Consider the following 18,474-nt stretch of genomic DNA (forward strand, 5'->3'; position numbering starts at 1 on the left):
GATATATTATACTCTACAAGTATTAGTAACATAAAAAATTTTATACCAAACAACTTCCAATGTTGTGATATTTTTACACCTTTTAAAATTAAGCTAAAACTTTTTTCACTCATTGATTTTATAGGTTAGTTTTCGGCTCATCCTAACATAACCAAATATTATATATTCAAAACAAAAATGAAAAAATTATACTTGTTTATGCATATTAGGTGCATATGTTGCGTGTCATTCCCTTTTATGCTCGTCCACGCCCCATTGACCCCATCACGCCAGCTCGCTACTGTCATTGCTATTCAATTTTGTCGCCGCTCCATTGATTTTTTTATGCAAACGCAGTCTCTGCTCTTTTACACAATTTACCATTTCAAGTGTCAATATTCTATTTAATATTTTTCATCTCATTTTTTTATTTTTTGTTTTTATTTTCTAATTTTTGTTTTGCGATTTTACACAGAATGTGAAAAAGTGACGCAAAATTGCGTTTATGAATATGACTATATTCACATGCAAAACCACATACACACATGCAAATATTAATATTGATATTTTTGTATTTTTGCGCACTTGACATTCTGTGACAAGCCGCAAAAATGGCCGCACAACAATTTTGTAAACAATTTTGATTAAATTTGCAACATTCACACATGCAAGTATGCGTGTGTGTGTGTTGCTGTAAGTAGGCATTTCGTGTATGTGAGGCTTACAACGCAACAATAATTTAATTAAATTTTTCAATTTTAGTGGGCAACAAAAGAAATTTAAATTGCTTGAAATTATTTGCTATGAGAAGCCTTCATGCTGGCAATTTGCCTTAGAGATAGGCTAATCAAAACGTTTGCATAGGAAATTCATCTGAAAAAATTTCTAATAATTTTTGTTTGTGTAAAATTGCCAGCAACCATATTTTTACTGACACTTAATTAAAATTATTGACATTCGAAAACATAGAAGAATTTTTTATGTTTATGTAAATCTTACAAAATATTTGAAAAGCCAATGGAATATAATGAAAAAAGTTTTAATTGAATAATTGTGAAATTATTCAAATCTGTATGCATTTCGAAGAATTTTGAAACTCTTTGATGTATTACTTGGAAATAGAGTTTATAGTAAATTAAAAAATTAAGTTCAAAATTGGTTTAATTAAATTTTTACATTCAATTTATTCATAGCAAAATACAAAACAAGAAATATCTGTGATTTCCACTACAAAACAGATATAAAACTCTTCGTAGGTACAATTCTTATAACAACTACAATATACAAAATCGGTTTGGGATATCATTTCATTAATATTCTGTGGAAGTAAATTCGTCCGCACTCCATTAGGCACCATTGCATTCCGAAAAAATTACGATTTAATGCGGTTTATAACCCGGCGGAGTCATTGGGTCGTACATTTTCCATGATGATCAAGACCGGTACGTTACTGTGAATGGGAATAAGTCGATGGACAATGTCAACAATGCAGTGACGATTGATGAACTTCGTACGAATATCGAACATGAAATTGCCAATTTATGCAAGAAAACCGTTGAAAATGCGGTTCAACGTCTAGACTCTTGCAAGCGTGCCGTGGTGGCCATACAAAACAAAAGACAATGAATGTATTTCGCAGGAATAAAGAATTTCATTGACATCCCAAACCGTTTTTCTTTGCAATCCTGGTATTAGATATACAGGGCTAGGTCAAGTTTCCGCACAATTTTATATATTTTATTAGAATTTGCTGCTCCGGAGAGTGTCTACCTTCAGAGAAGTGACCATTCACTCAGATAGCAGAGCGGCGATACTAGCCCTGAACTCATTCACAGTGTTTTCAGGGTTGGTCAAAGAGAATCTGCCGCCACTGTCTCTGCCGGCGATAACTTTTACTATAAGACTTTTAGGGGTGCCGGGCCACATCGGGATCGCAGGTAACTGCAAAGCTGATGAGCTAGCAAGGAAAGACACCCTAGAATCGTTATCGATAGAATGGGAACGAGTCGGTGCTCCCGCATCCTCTTGGGTTCCACTACTGGATAGCTGGGCCTCGCTGCTGCTTGGTCAACGCTTGACCATTGGTCACAAAAGCCTTTTGGCGCAAGATAAATCGCACAAGATCTAGAGATCTCTTTGCCCTCAGTAAGGCTAGCCTCTCATTAGTGATGAGGCACTTGACAGGCCACTGCCTGCCCTATTGGCATATATGCTGTAAGACTGGGAATCTTACCGGACGCCGCATGCAGAAGTTTCTTGGGAGAAGACGCGGTAAAAACTAATCAGCACTTCCTTCTTGACTGTCCCGCTTTTGCGAGATCAAAACTTAAACACTTGGGAGCACATACCTTCAGACATCCCACCGAACTGGCGGGCGTAGAAATTAAGCGGATTTGCAAGTTTGTATTGGCTACTAAGAGTTTTGCCCATCTTTAAGTCCGAACACGGGAGCTCTATTTGCAATGGCTTTACAAGGGACTACATCTATTAGTCCACGTGCGATCTCTGATCAGCCATCTAACCTAACCTATATATTTTAGGCACAAAGATACACTGTTATGAGCAAAACACGCTAAATAACGGGGTATGAAGTCACCCCGAAGTTCGAAAATCCTTATATTAGGTATATGGGTTGCTTAGAAAAGAATTGACCAGCATTAGAATCACAAAAGGATTCTCTCTAAATTTCAATTGTATATCTCATACATGGACCTATAATTTCGGTCAAAAGTCAACTATAAATTTTGGGGTTCACAAATTCGGTACCTAGGGGCTTGAACAGTTTTGGAAATAGATATCTGTAAAGTAGAGGGCCTTCCTGGTACCTTTAGAAGCCTATACTTGTAGAGGCTCTCATAATGTGTCTGTCAATCCATTTTTCAGAGTACTAAGCGAAAAAAATAAATTCACATTTTGACCACCTCCAGGTATCTCACATGTTGATCAGTATATACGATAAGAAGTCAGTCGAAAGCTTGAAGGCTCCAGTATGTGGGAGTTCGCAAAAGAAAGAATCAATTTGGAGCATTATTAAATGAGCGTAGTCTTAGTTAGATGAACGCTTAACGCAAATTTTATTTCGATTTATACTTAAGTAACAATACTACTACAAAATACTACAGTCATTCTTATAAAGTCGCTATAGATAAAGTAGGCGTGATTGTAGGCCGACTCCGAATATTTTAAAAGAGGTTAAAAGTAATTATAAAGAACATAATTTTGTTTCAATTTCCCTAGAAATTTGTTAGATATAGAATTTGTACGTAGGTGGTACCACGCTTATTGTTGATTTATTCATGAAGGAATGTCTAAAGAATATAGGTAAAAAAAGACAAGTTGCGCAAAGCATAATAACATAACTAAAGTATATTCCGAAAACGCGGCTCTGACGCTTTTAAATCGAAACAAGCTTACTCTTAGCGTTATTGCTTAGCTAGAAAATCTCATGTTCAATATCTACTTGTATTTGCCACACAGTAGTCGAAAATAGCACTAATCGGTAGACAAATCCAAAGCCTTCGAATTTTGGACTTTTTAGGAGGGAGCGCATAAAAGAGAAATAAGAAAATAATAAAATTTAAAATCTTAAAGCAATAACTTTCAGCGGATTCATGGACTGCGCGGTGATATTTCAAAATTACTCACAGATATTGGCACTCTTATTACTAACCTAACATAACCTTCGAAATTCCCGAATGTAAATGTCAATTTTTATGCTACAACACACGATTACAAAACCTGACAGAGAGCATATCTGTACGTGCGAAGTAGGAGAGCCAGCGATAAGGGGATAAGCGGACAACTGCAAACGCGTATAGGAAACTAATTTCGCACAAATCCAAGGAAAAGTAATGAAATGCCAATGGGACACGTAAGACTCGTAAATTTTACACAGAGAGCGCTAAGTAAATTACTAAATTCCGGAGCAAAATCACATAGGGGAAGGCGGCTCAATACCTTTATATATATGTATAAGAAAGTATCTATAAATAACGGTACACAAGCAGGTGCGTATTGGGGATGCGAGTGAACGCGGTGCGCTGTGGTAAATTTTATAGCAGCGTACTTCGATTTTTAAGCGCGCTACTGCAGGCAAATACGTATCACGTGATATTAAGTGTAATTACATGCATTTTTACAATCACAACAACAAGAAATGCTATAAAATTTTATTTAGAACCGGTAAAACGATTGCTATTTGCTCTAACAAAAGCGCAAATAACGCACAATATTTAGAAAATATATAGCCTACTTTGTGGCGTAAGAGCTCTGTAAGGAACAGCGGTATTACAAAGGTAACATAAAACCGTCGCTACGGCATTACACAGAAAGAGGCATATAGACATGTGTTTACGTACACAAGTGAGAGTTGGCACAATATCAACATATGTACAGTAAAGAGCAATAAAAATGCAGTATTAGGTTTGAGTTGCTATGAAATGTGTTTCAGGTTTAGAACTAAAGTTTGGTTAAAAAAAAAATATAAAAAATTAAAAAAAATATATATTTATTATATATTTTATGAATATGTTATATAGATTCGAACACTTTTGAAACATAATATTTTCTTAAAAAATTAGCAACTTATAAATTAGGCGTGCTTCGGATGAATTTCGGCCTTGCTCTTAATCTCAAATACAATCGTCATTGTTGGGGACTACTATGAAGTTATTGGAAGGTTTTACTAGTTTCCAAAAAGAGCTCCTGCACTCTTTATAGGCTTCAACTTAATGATTTCTTCGACGCCATTTTCGTTATAGCCCTATGCTACTCAAACTCCAGTCTAGTCTTGAGCGACTTGCAATTATTTCTGAGGTATGCTGACTGAATTAGGAAATATTCGGAATATATCATTCTTCTAGAGATTTCAACAACTTAGAAATGATTTTGGACACTTTGTGCTTTGTAAAAATATTTTATGAAGTTTTAAATTTTAATTGCAATTACGATGGGTGAAAAGATCTGACGAGTATATGCCTTTGAAAGGTTTAACTAAGTCTTTAATAAAGAAGATATGTATGCTCAAAATATATTTTTCTACTCTCTGCCATTTTTTTTTTTTTTGACGAGAGTTCCTTCATCTGTATCGAATCCTGAAAACCAGCTGAATGAGCCAAAAACATAGCCAGCAAAATTTTTTAACTACTTTTACATTGATTCATTCCTATTGAAAGCCCTGATAATGACTTATATTTCTTCCTCTAGGAAACTTAGTGGAAAAGAAGATGTGCTTGATTGCATTTATATTTCACATTACTTTAAATATAATATATTATTTTCAATGCAATCGCTTCACCACGTTTGCATAATTTATGTAAAGTATAGTAAAAGCCAATAGCTGGCGAAATGTCAAATCGACACTGCGTTAGCTATAAATATTGAATGCGTGCCAAAGTGGCAAAGAAAGCCAAAAGCGAACTGACACAAAGCAATCGTTAAGCGGCGAAAAGAACACTGAGCTGTTGACAGTTTTACACGCAGCATAAAATGAGGGCAAATACAAAGGGGCAAATGGTAATATTTCAACGCGACTTGGCAACAGCTGTAAGTAATCAGCTCAGCCAAAAACAACATCTAAACATATACCTTTTAATAAATATACGTATATATATGCTAGTAAATGTATTTGTTGTTTTTAAGGCTAAGCGAACAAGTTTCAATTGTGGAAAAAATGGAGGACTCCGATGTTTGAAGTCTTCTTCGAACAAGTAATTTACTGATGTATGATTATCTCAATTAATAAACGATTCTCTCCATAGTTTTAAATTTTATTGCAACCCAGTACTTCTGAAATGTTCTATCTGACATTACTCCATTACAGGCGCCTCATTTTTGGAACCTCTGGTTGCACCGGTGAGTATATACTTAATATTCCCTGAATGTTCCTCCAAACCTCAAGATGAAGAACTGGTAAATGTTCCTTCGAATCTCAAGATGAATATCTGTTAAATGGACGAACGTTCAGACAGAGAGGAAAAAGTATAAGTAGCTATAACACTGCTTAGATAAATAGTCTACTTTAGCATCAGTAGGAATACACTAATAATTGAAGACTCCACTTTGGGTTGAAAGCTTAAGCTCACAACAGCTTTTTTTCATGAAAGATGACAGTTAGATTGTAATGCTATTGATATTTTTATACTCTCGCAACAAAGTTGCTAAGGAGAGTATTATAGTTTTGTTCACATAACGGTTGTTTGTAAGTCCTAAAACTAAAAGAGTCAGATATAGGGTTATATATACCAAAGTGATCAGGGTGACGAGTAGAGTTGAAATCCGGATGTCTGTCTGTCCGTCCGTCCGTCCGTCCGTGCAAGCTGTAACTTGAGTAAAAATTGAGATATCATGATGAAACTTGGCTCCATAAGAAGGTTAAGTTCGAAGATGGACAAAATCGGCGCACTGCCACGCCCACAAAATGGCGGAAACTGAAAACCTATAAAGTGTCATAACTAAGCCATAAATTAAGATATTAAAGTGAAATTTGGCACAAAGGATCGCATTAGGGAGGGTCATATTTGGACGTAATTTTTTTGGAAAATCGGACGTTGCCCCGCCCCCCACTAAGTTTCTTGTACATATCTCGGAAACTACTATAGCTATGTCAACCAAACTCTATAGAGAGAGTTTCATATACAGTTCAAAAATGGAAGACATCGGATAATAACCACGCCCACCTCCCATACAAAGGTTATGTTGAAAATCACTAAAAGTGCGTTAACCGATTAACAAAAAACGTCAGAAACACTAAATTTTACGGAAGAAATGGCAGAAAGAAGCTGCAAACAGGCTTTTTTTAAAAATTGAAAATGGGCGTGGCGTCGCCCACTTATGGACCAAAAACCATATCTCAGGAACTACTCCACCGATTTCAATGAAATTCGGTATATAATATTTTCTTAACACCCTGATGACATGTACGAAATATGGGTGAAATCGGTTCACAACCACGCCTTCTTCCAATATAATGCTATTTTGAATTCCATCTGATGCCTTCTCTGTATAATATATACATTAGGAACCAATGATGATAGCGGAATAAAACTTTACACAAATACGGTATTTGAGCTGAGGTATCCCTTGTGGAAAAATTGTCGTGATCGGACTATAACTTTTCAAGGTCCCTGATATCGAACACGAAGAACTCAGTGCCTGACCTAACCTAACCTAATTTTTCACCGAAAATATCGGTAAATCTCTCAGAATTTATTTGTAATTAATTTTACAGCAAAATAAAAAAAATGATATAAAAAAATATGACGAATAATGAAATCTCGATTATCACTTTATCATGCGAGAGTATAAAATGTTCGGTGACACCCGAACTTCGCCCTTCCTTACTAGTTTGTAATTGTCTTTTTCATTACTTCTGAGACTTTTCGATTGCTTGACTCCGTATTAATTAATCAAGTATGGAATCCAGCAAAGTGAATATACGCCATATTACTCCGTTTTTCTTCTATAAAGGCGAAAATGGGAAACGAGTGAACAAGTGAATAGCGTATATGATTTTGATACTATAGCAGCCAATCAAGAGCAATTTCGGAACTATATGAATAAGGTTGGATAATACAAAAAAGTCGAACAATTTCTGAAGTGTTTGGTTTCTTCGACTGTGTCACTTATGTCAGAAAAGCGAAAATATTTAACACGTTACCCAAACAATATGGTATATTCGGTCAGAAATGTTTAGCTATGTATTTTGTGATATTGGTGGAAAATCATATTTTATAGGCTGCTTTCCCATAACGTGACTCTTAATTCGAGGCTGTACTATCATCGATTGCACCATCTGAAAGTATTAATCGGACAAGAGCGAACAGTTTTGGCCAGTAGGAGAGAAATTATTGTCCATCAAAGTAACTCTAGACGGCACACATCGTTAATGAATCGCCAGAAGCTCCAAAAAATCAGTTAGTACGTACCTCACATAAATGGACCATTATCTGTACTTGTCTATGTCGAATGATTTTGTTGGTCAATTTGTATTAAAAAAAGCTTGTGACAATCGACCTTACCAATTTTTTTTGTCAATATAATGGAGTTTCTGTGAGAGTATCATTAAATAGTAATCTTCAAAATGCCAACAAGTTGTAGAACAAACCGTCAATATAAAGTAAAAATAATGGATTAAGACTCAGTTTCATATACAGTAACTTTCTTACGTGAATATCTCTCAAAATTACAATAAAATCAATAAAAATTACGAAATTTACAATAACAATATTTACACAACGACAACAACAAAAATATTTACTACCTGAGCTAGTTTATAAATCCGTTCTATTATGAATGACAAGTTGCTTTATAGTATTATTAGTTATGAGTTTATTTCATTCAAGCGCGGATAAGAATAGCAACGGCGTGGGCTGTAATAAATTTCTACTTGTACGCTCTTTGATATTGTCTAACTTATGTATATCAAATCAATTACTGATTTATTATGTAACAAAATAGATTTATGTGCACTTTTAATAAAGATATGCTCTAATAAATACTTAGCTGAAAGCGTAGCGGCAACAGATCAAAAAGCATGCTTGCCATGATTCATTGAACCACTCAAACGCAAATGTTTGGCCATCGATCAAGACAAGCATTTATTGCTTACGCAAGCATTTAGCAATTACGCGAGCTAGTTGCTTTTAGACGATACATATGAAATCAATGTACTATATGTGTATTAGGGTGTGTGTTATTTAAGTTGATTTTATTTTTGCACAGACCCGTTGAAGTTTGATTTTTATGCTAGAAAAAAATTTCTAACGTAAACAAGCTGTATATTTGCAATTAAGCCTTTTTCCATGTAGATGTTAAGGAATATATTGCTCTTTTGCTAAAAATAAATTTATCCTGCCACACAAAAGTAGCTATATTGATACAAAAATTTCCGCTCTACAAAAAATATGTGAATAACTTTTTTCATTAAAACATTCTTTTACAAAATATACGCAGCTAAGTGTATTCATATAGTACACCATGTCGTATGAGCAACACAGAAAGTATAAATCACTTTAATTAATTTAATATTTTTTGTACAGTGGAAAATTTTGTATTTTAATATCATATTTTCAAAGCTGTAGATTTATTTGCTTAATTGAAAATATCAAACAATCACATGCTCATAACATGAAACTGATTTAGTAACCGTTTAAATTGAAAATAAAGAGCTTGGATTATGTTTCTTGTAACAAAAACTGAAACTTCAAGAAGGGAGTCTGCCAAAAAAAATCAACGTGTAAAAAACGGACACTAATGTGTAGTTGTACCTTTATGTATATATGTAATCCGTCAGTAGTAAGATGTCTGTCTCGCCATTTTTCGTTACTTTCAACATGAATTCGTGCCACGCAAAGTGCTTGTACTTACAGACTACATATGTATATACATGTATGCATATATATACCTATATATGTATACATGTGCGTATATATGTTTGAGGTTATTTGCCGTATGAATAATTAATTATGAGCAAACACATGTTTCCACAGACAGCAATCAAATGCAAAATGCTGAATCAACACCCACGCGAAAGGTTTCCAATCGGCAGCATATGCATAACTTCGCATACATATAACGCTATATGTACATATGTATGGTATGTATGCGCGTAAAAATGTTTACATACTTACATAAAATTCATGAGAATTGTGCAGCGTTTTGCAAAAACGGGCACGGCTGCATAATTCCACTGCAGGCTAGGTGACTAAATATCAAGCTGCTAGCAAGCGATGATTTCAATGAGCGCATACAAAAACACGTACACATATTAACATACGAATTATCATGTAGCATACTCAAACATACATACACATTTCAATTTGGCTCGACCGTCCATCAATCGATTAGAGAAATTGTGCCTTTGATAATGGAAAATCGATCGATATCGATAAAGCTTAATACATAGTTACAGATATGGGCTTATACATAGGTATGTATTACAAAGCATATCTGCAATATGTATGAATATTTTCCCACAGACCGCATTTTGAGTCCGTAATCGCGCAATTAACTGAAATTACAGTTATGTGCCGAGTTGTTTTTGCAAATGTTCGGTAAATATAGCGGGGATTGGGAAACTAAATAGTCTGCAGAATACAAAAGCTACTTCAAATAATAGTCAAAACATTTATATGGCGATACATATGCACTTATAGCATACAAGGTATCTAGTTTATCGAGACAGCGTGTGGTTGGGAAACGGAAAGAGATTTCATAAAATGTCAACAAATACGAAAGAAAAATATATTGCATAAAACCCGTCTCTATAGCTGCCCTTTAGAAACAAAATTACCAACTACTTATTGTTGCAGAATAATTAAGCTAAGCCAACAACCGTTAAGTGGACATAATTGCAAAATATTACATTCACCGACAGCTTTGAAAATACTTTTAGAAATTCTTCAGCAAGTGGCATAACAATTTATCATATTTTACTTTAATTAGCTAGAACTTTATTGATATTTTCAGGCTCTTATTAAAACATGCTTTCATCATCATACCGAAGATCGGCTCAACAAAGTTTTTCTGAGAACTGTAATTAATTCGCTAACATTAAAACGGCTTTTTTATAGCATGTTGACTAGATGAAATAGAATTTAGATAATCCTTTTGTACCATATATTCTCATAGGTACCTACATATATATATATCATAGACCTTTGATATATTGTCTATTTGGCTTTTAGCGTTCCAAAGATTCCCTTTTGCAACATGCGTTCAAGTCATAGAAACAGCAGTTATCTGCCGATCACAAGTCTGATCAATGCAGATGGTCCCCTAATCGGCTATAGAAAAATATATTGGGTCCAATTTCTTTACTAGAAGGATCAATTTTCTATTTTAATCTTTTCAAATTGTTAACTCATAGTAGCGATCTGATTGGCGTTGGCTGAGTATTTGAAGGTTGCTAATATACTTTTCACATTTTCCTTTTTCATAGGCTCTACAGAAGTAAGAAGCTTTTCCGACACAAAAAGCGGCCTGTACTTTTCTAATTAGGCACGCGACATTTCATTTCCTTTTACATCAATAATGTAATGAAACCAATTGAGATGAAGGCAATTGGATACTGATAAACTGGTAAACCTCTCGACTAACGCAATTTGAGAAGTCAGATTTCATCAGGCAAGAATATCTGGAGTGCTCACTCCAATATGTGAAGATCCATCAGAATCGGAAAGACCTTTTTCGAGGAGGTTTCAAGCAATGCGATTCTGCCAACCCCAGACTGGATAAGGATAAACAGATGTCGCATTGGCGATTTGACTCCCACGTCCCTGCTGACAGTCATAACTTCGAAGTCGTAGATAATTTCGTCTATCTTGGAACCAGACAGCCTCGAAATAGAACGCAGAATAACTCTTGCCACTTCATTATTACTTCGGAATGAGTATGCAACTTTAAAGTAAAGTCATCTCTCAACAAAGAAAGACCAAACTCTATAAGTCACTCCTCATCCCCGTCCTGCTGTACGGTGCAAAGGTATTGACGAAGACAACATCTGATGGGTCAACGTTCGAGTTTTCGAAAGAAATGTTTTGTGGAACATTTATGGTCCTTTACGCTTTGACATTGGTGAATACCGCAGTCGATGGTACGATGAGTTATACGAGGATATAGTTGAGTGGACTAAGACACAGCGGCTACGCTGGCGAGATCATCTCGTCCCAATGAACGAAAACACTGCAGCTTTGAAAGTATTCGTCACAGCGGAGGTAGAGGAAGACCTCTATTCCGTTGGAAAGACCAGGGAGAGATGGATCTGACTTGGAATCTCCAAATTGGCGCTAAACAGCGTAAAGGAAGAACGAATGGCGCACAGTTGTAAACTCTGCTAAGCATTGTATACACCAATAAAGAAGAAAAAGAATCTATTTACAAAAGGGTGGTGATAGAATTTATGAATTTCGAGCTGGTTGAAAGCGAATTATTTTTCAGTAAGAACTATAATATCAGATAATGCCATACTATAAACCTGTTTCCGCTTTGGTGCTCACTTATTTAGGATATTTTTATGAGTTTTGTATATAATTTAAAACAACTTCAACACAACTGTAAATTTTTTTCACATAAAATTTTAGTATTATGAGGAGCATAACCAAATCTCCCCCTTTTGTGCGGATTTCTTTGCAGGTCGACTATCTGTACGGGTAGTTACATTAAGTGACTACCCAAAAATCAACTCTGCTGCTATTACTGTCAATGGCAGTTAAGCCAAATTTCACCGATAATTGCAAATCTTTTAAGTTTAATTGAAATTACTTAAGTACCAAAGCAAACTCGCAGGCGGCTGCGTCTTCCAGCAGCAACGGCAACTAAGGCACATCGTAATTATACGAAACTCATTACACTAAGCAGATTTCGACGTAAACTTTTGCGCCGCAGCTGTATGGTTGCGTTTAAAGTTAAGTAACTTTCTCCGTAATATTTGCAAAATAAACTTTTAATGCATGGCACTTCACTCATATAATACAAGTATAGGCTGAGCACTAAACAGAGAACAATTACGGTGAAAGGCAATAATATACATACAAGCCTCGCTCTGTGCAAGCGCTGCGCGGTTGTCGTTTTGTGGGATATAATACTAATTTTATGCGATCTTTTGACACTCACTTTTTTAAGCTCTGCTCTCTTGACGATAAATTCAGCTTTGACGGCAATAAGAAAGTTATTCTGTGCAATTCAATACAAAAAAATATGTGTAAAAAGCACTAAAGTGGGTCTAACTACTTGATAATTTTATTCTGTTTGCTTATGTCAGTCTACGCGATTTACACCAGTTTTTGTTCGAATTCTACTTTACTGCTCACCACAGTTAAAACCTGCTATTTAGTTAGGCAGTGCAATTCAGTACAAGAGGGCATGCAGGAATCTAGTTGAAGTAGGCTTAACATCTTGATATTATATCTCGATTACATTATGTTGAAGGGTGATCCATGTATAGGTACTTTTTTCAATAGCCTTTTTTGACAGATCACACGTGAGTCGTGTCAAGCTGCCATTATATTTTTGTTAAGTAATGTTTGGCATTTCATCATGGAAAGAATTAGACCTACACAGCGTTTACAAATCGTTCAACTTTATTACGGAAATTCACATTCTTAAAATATTGTGTAATCGGCCTACTAAGCGTACTATTCGCAATGCTATCAACCATTTTGAGATACAGCATTAGTTTGAAAAGTTCCAAGGACCAACGTTCCAAGATCCAACGTTTTCGAGACAAATTTTGTTCAGTGATAAGGTATTTTTTGTGGCTCTATGAGTATGCAAACAAGTAAAATTTCCACGTTTTCTGCCGATAACATTTAAAAGAGATAATCTTTAAGAAAAAATAAATGAAAAAAAATGTTCTTTCTTTAAAAAAGTATGGAACCTCGAAATAATGGATCATCCCTTATGAGCACATTTTTTATATAATTATTAGGAGCTTAGAAAGTGGTATAAAGAAACTTATAGCGAAAACTATTTCTAAGAAAGTAGAGTTACTTTTGTAGCCAATTTACTTGTATATCAAAAAATCTGCGCAAATCATTCCTCACTACTTTTCTAAAAGACTCTAAACGCACAAAATCGTTGCCTAATTTTGTCTCTACAGATTTTCGCCAAAATTAATTTAAGTTACTCAGATTTGTGCCCACAGAATTATGTGTCCCGAATGCTTAAAATATTACGAAACTTTATATTTTTTATACTTATATAAGGGTGTATCCAATATTTCCAAAGTTTTGATTTTTTACAAATGCCGGCTGAAGCTCTCGTTGTTGCTATAAACACAAGATTCAACATAGAGAAGCTATTTATTTTAAATTTAAATCGTATCTCAATCATTTTACATTTCTTTTATATTTTTCGTAGAATTTTTTAATTTTTGAAATACATTTTCCATCTCCAAAATGATTAAATCCAAGACTTTGAAAAAATTATAATCTAATTAAAATTTCTGTTCTACAAAAAAGGTCTTCATAAATTTTTTTTTCATAAAACATTGCTTTAAAATCCAGTTAAAGTTATACATACAGCTTACAAGGTAAAATCAATCTGGGAAATAACGGACACCCTAAGTATACATATAGTACGTGCGTAGAGTTAATGTAAACTTGTTGAACTCAAACTTTTGGGTATCCAAACTTCATCAACGAACTATTCAATCAATAGTTTAGTGACAAATAAATAGTTTACTATGAAAGTGAGCACTTTATTAGCAGTCAATTGGGTCACACAACTTTCATTGGCTGACAGACAGCAAGTGCCAAAGGCAAGACAACTGACAAGGCAGAAGGATTGACACTTTGCGACTTGTTGTACAACTTTTGCTAAATAATTTATAAGTTGTGTTTACACTGTATATATATACATATATATATCTGTACATATTCATATACATATACACATATATACACATATACTAACGATGAGTTATGAAGCGAAATTTGGCAAAAGTTTATTCATGACAGTCACAACATTGTTACGGGTTTGGTTGAAAATTTCTTCTTTGTTTGTTTCGCCCGCAAAAGTAGCAGCCAAGTAACGGAGCATTTGTAAGTGGCTTCTATATAAGTTTATACACAAGTAATATGCATATATTTATTTATTCAAAATAGCGTATAACAGTATCAAACATACGCTCGCTTAAAAACCGCAAGGTTGCAATATGACAGCTGTCAAAAACATTTATTTTATTTCATAAGGGCAATAATGATGAAATGAGAATAGACAGAAATCTTTAAATTCTTGGAATTAATAAGCAAAAAAAAACAATATGAAATATCAAAACCGCACCAGACTCCAAAAGCATTTAAAACTTTTTCATATTTGAAAAATTCAACTATCTACATACAACAAATCTAGAAAACAATCAGTTGTATAATCACGATGTCCAATGATTAAGCATATGGAACAATTCAAAGTTTGCTTTGAACAGAACTTTCTAAATATGTGATGGTTATTTTTGAGAAACGAAAATTAGTTGGTGAAATTTTAGTTTGAATGAAAAAAACGAAAATTCCTATGTAAAATGTATGGGAACCTAAAAAACAAATAGCGACCCCTTAAAGTTAAGCTACAGCACCTGGTTTGAGGAAGGATTTTTTGTTTGTTAATCACTAACATTTGAGTGGGTAAGAGTTGAAAAAAAATTAAAAACAAATTTTTTGAAGCACCCTAATGGTCATCTGCACATTAAGAGATATAGCGATTGCTCGCTTGATTCTTCATTATTGCAAACTCAGAACCTGTCTAGTGTACTATATAATATTAAAACTAATATAGATATTATGACACAGTGTATAATAAGCATGTATTATAAAACCCTTAAAATTTGGGGTATTTTATTATTAAAAAAGATTTAATACCCATTTTGCAATAGACTAAACCGTATCCAATACACACATCATCTATATTTTCAAAGGTAGAAGCACAGCAAGGAAAAATACAATTACTTGTGAAGCTGGCTGTGTTATATGCCGTTACTATATATGTCATATTTACACTACCTTAAATGCTTTGGGTCCCACAACAACTTTACAAAGAAAATTGTAAAGTTATACTTATATCCCAAAAAGGTTTTTTGTTTTTATATTTTAAAATAATTATATAAAATAGTGATAAGGTCTTTCTGTAGATAAATAAATTCATAGTGTTGTTTTTATTGTAATATATTTATTAAAGAAAAAAATTATAAAATTTTATATGAAAGGGTTGGTTATTATGCAACATGGGTCTGACAGGCCTAAAGCATTTACTAGGTAATTTACCATGGGGTTAATCAGATTTTTATTATGTTTGACTTTTAAAATTACATCAAAGACACACACCAAATTTACTATAAGTGTACAAACTAGACCGTCCACAATTATATTGCTTACCAAAAAACAAAAGCTGATATACATAAACAAATAAGTTTTCTACAAATTAGTTATCAAATACAATTATTTTAACCTACCCTTTTTATGGGACTCCGCTTATAACCGATTTTTCGCAAGGAGCTATCCTCACAAATCTTTAAAGATTTGCTGCTTAATGGCACTGTGACAGCTTTGGGACCCTGAGGGTATCAAACCGAAAGTGTTTATTAAAATTTTTTGGTTTGTCACCGGCACAATTTTTCACATGCACATCAATATTTTCACTTTACGACAGCGAGGCGGCAACATTTAGGCGCTTTTATTATGATGTTAGATATTTGCATATGCCAATTTTACATTTTATAGCCGAATGCAAGCAATAAAATTAACGCGCCTGGACTTGCCGTCCCACGACTACTTTAGAGTCAAGGAAATTTATGCTTGCACGCGCACGCCTAAGACTCCGGCACTGTTCCTACTTAACAAAAGACAGGAGGCGGACGCATACGCACATAAAAACGCGACGCTACCAGTGTTGTAACAATAATGCGCTGGCGATGTTTTTTTTTTCCTTTTTTTTAGCTTAGCGAAATGCAAAGCAGTAGAACTAGTAACAGCGCCGTAGCTGATTTGAACACTTGAGCACGTAGCGGCACTTAAAACTGGCACATTTGCTGCGCAGAAAGTGGGAGCCACATTAAAATCACAACAAAACAGCTGCACAAAAATTCAAAGATGACAGCATAACAATAAGCAGAAAATTAAATAAAACCGCATGCCAACAACAACGAAAAAATCCAAACACTTTCGGAGTTGTTGGGCAACTGATGCCACCGGGTTTATTTGGTATTAAAGTACGCACGCATACACTTGCATTTTTCTAATCCTCCTTATGCCATAAAAGAAGTTAAATGCACACACACACACACATGTATATATAAGACGAAGGTTTGCACTAATATATAAGTTTTTTAAACTTAATAAATTCTAGTATTTGAATACATACATATATTTTAACGGACAAGTAAATTCGGTGTAATTATTAATTTTAATTATTTTCAGCACACTTCATATTCAACACTTATAGGTATAATGTATGATTAGCAGAGAAAACACTTTTGTTCTACACCCAATTGCATTTTGAATGACGAAAATCCCGTTAACAGCAACCGTCACCGTCAGTGTGTCGAAGGCAACTGAATTCAAGTCGGCGCACAGCGCAAGTTCTAACATGCTTGGCAAAGACAACTGTGTTTTGCCCCAAAAGCGACAGTAGCAGAGGCAGCGACTGCTGTTTGTGGGTGGCGTAACAGCGGTGCAATGAGCAGACTTTGGCAAAATAAGCAGAGTATGCTGTTAGCAGAACAGAACAGCGAAAACAGAGAATGATGATTACCATTTTAGTTGAGAAATTCTAAAGTTGTACAGTTTACAGTAACATCATTTAACAAGTCTACATTATTCACCTTTAACAGGATAGTATCAGAGCAGCATTTTAACAACAAATAACACGGACGCAGACCGACACTTTGCAGTACCACTCTTCAAAAGCAGCACTTGATGCGATATAGAGAAATGGTATGTTGCTCTTAACAGCAAAAATTTTGTCCTTGGTTTCTGCTTATTGAAGACCAATTAACAAGTCCAATATTATTGGTTAATTTAGAGGAGGTAATGTGCATAGCTTGAGGTGGTAGATGATGTTAAAATATGAATGAAAGTGCACATTTCTTCAATGAAATGTTTATAAAACTAGCCAACTACATTTTATGTACATATGTATGTACATATAGAAGGAAACTTGTTAAAAAGAGATAATAGAAAGAGATAAAAGATGTGTGAGTTAAGAAATTAGCTTTAAGTATAATGAAGATTATATGTTGCTCTTGTTATGGGACAGGAAAATATGTGCAAATATTTTGAAGAATTCTGCCATATTGTAATTCTCTTGCGAATGAATACGCAATCCCTAGTGATGGGATTTGAAAGTAAAAACGAAGATTGACATAGTATATCACTTTGGTTTCTTCTTCCAAGAAAGTCATATTACCAACGGTGTTTTGTTCATTGGTACTCTCCTAAAAATTTATGAGTAGTGATTCCTAGTTATGTTTACTCAAAACGAATAGTTAGCTTAAATAAAGGACATTAAAAATTAACTGTTTTCTTATCAGTTTACAGTGTATATAAACCAAAGACTCTGGAATCAAAGGAAGCCAACTCTTTAAAATAAATATCTCTTTCAAAGAAAAGTAAATGGTAGATGAGTAGATGAGTATATTATCCATCTCCCTTACTTCCCACCTTTAGTAAGTGACTTAGCCCTCTAATTTCGCTATTTTTTCTATTTTATAGACATACTTCAAACTTGTCTTCCTGAGGCCTACATGGTTTAAAAGGTTAGTGAAGGAAGAAGTAAGACGATAAGCCTGATAGTGACCACTACATTTCTGAACTAAATCCTCTCTTATGCTATGAATTAAAAAACCAAACAGATTTAGTTAAAGTAATGTTAAATATAGAAATTAATTGAATGAATAAGTGAAATAAATTTTTTTGACAGAATACGGTTTCTAAAAATACGATTTTGACCAAAATTTCGAACTTAAATTATTTATACAAAAAAAAATTATTTATTGATCAAAACTTT

The 18,474-nt window shown here is 34.3% G+C and overlaps 1 protein-coding gene across 2 annotated transcripts in view; it reads right to left on the bottom strand.

Moving 5' to 3' along the window:
- The window catches only part of LOC105230674 (prolactin-releasing peptide receptor), a 104,098-nt gene extending 86,955 nt beyond the window's left edge, over positions 1-17,143 (bottom strand). For both annotated transcript variants that reach the window (XM_049458824.1, XM_049458822.1), the window contains exon 1: positions 15,923-17,143. The gene's annotated coding sequence lies outside the window, so the exon portion shown is untranslated. The remainder of the gene's footprint in view (positions 1-15,922) is intronic.
- Between the last annotated feature and the right edge of the window lie 1,331 nt (positions 17,144-18,474).

This window comes from Bactrocera dorsalis, chromosome 5 (assembly GCF_023373825.1).
Source record: "Bactrocera dorsalis isolate Fly_Bdor chromosome 5, ASM2337382v1, whole genome shotgun sequence".
NCBI classification, from domain to species: domain Eukaryota; kingdom Metazoa; phylum Arthropoda; class Insecta; order Diptera; family Tephritidae; genus Bactrocera; species Bactrocera dorsalis.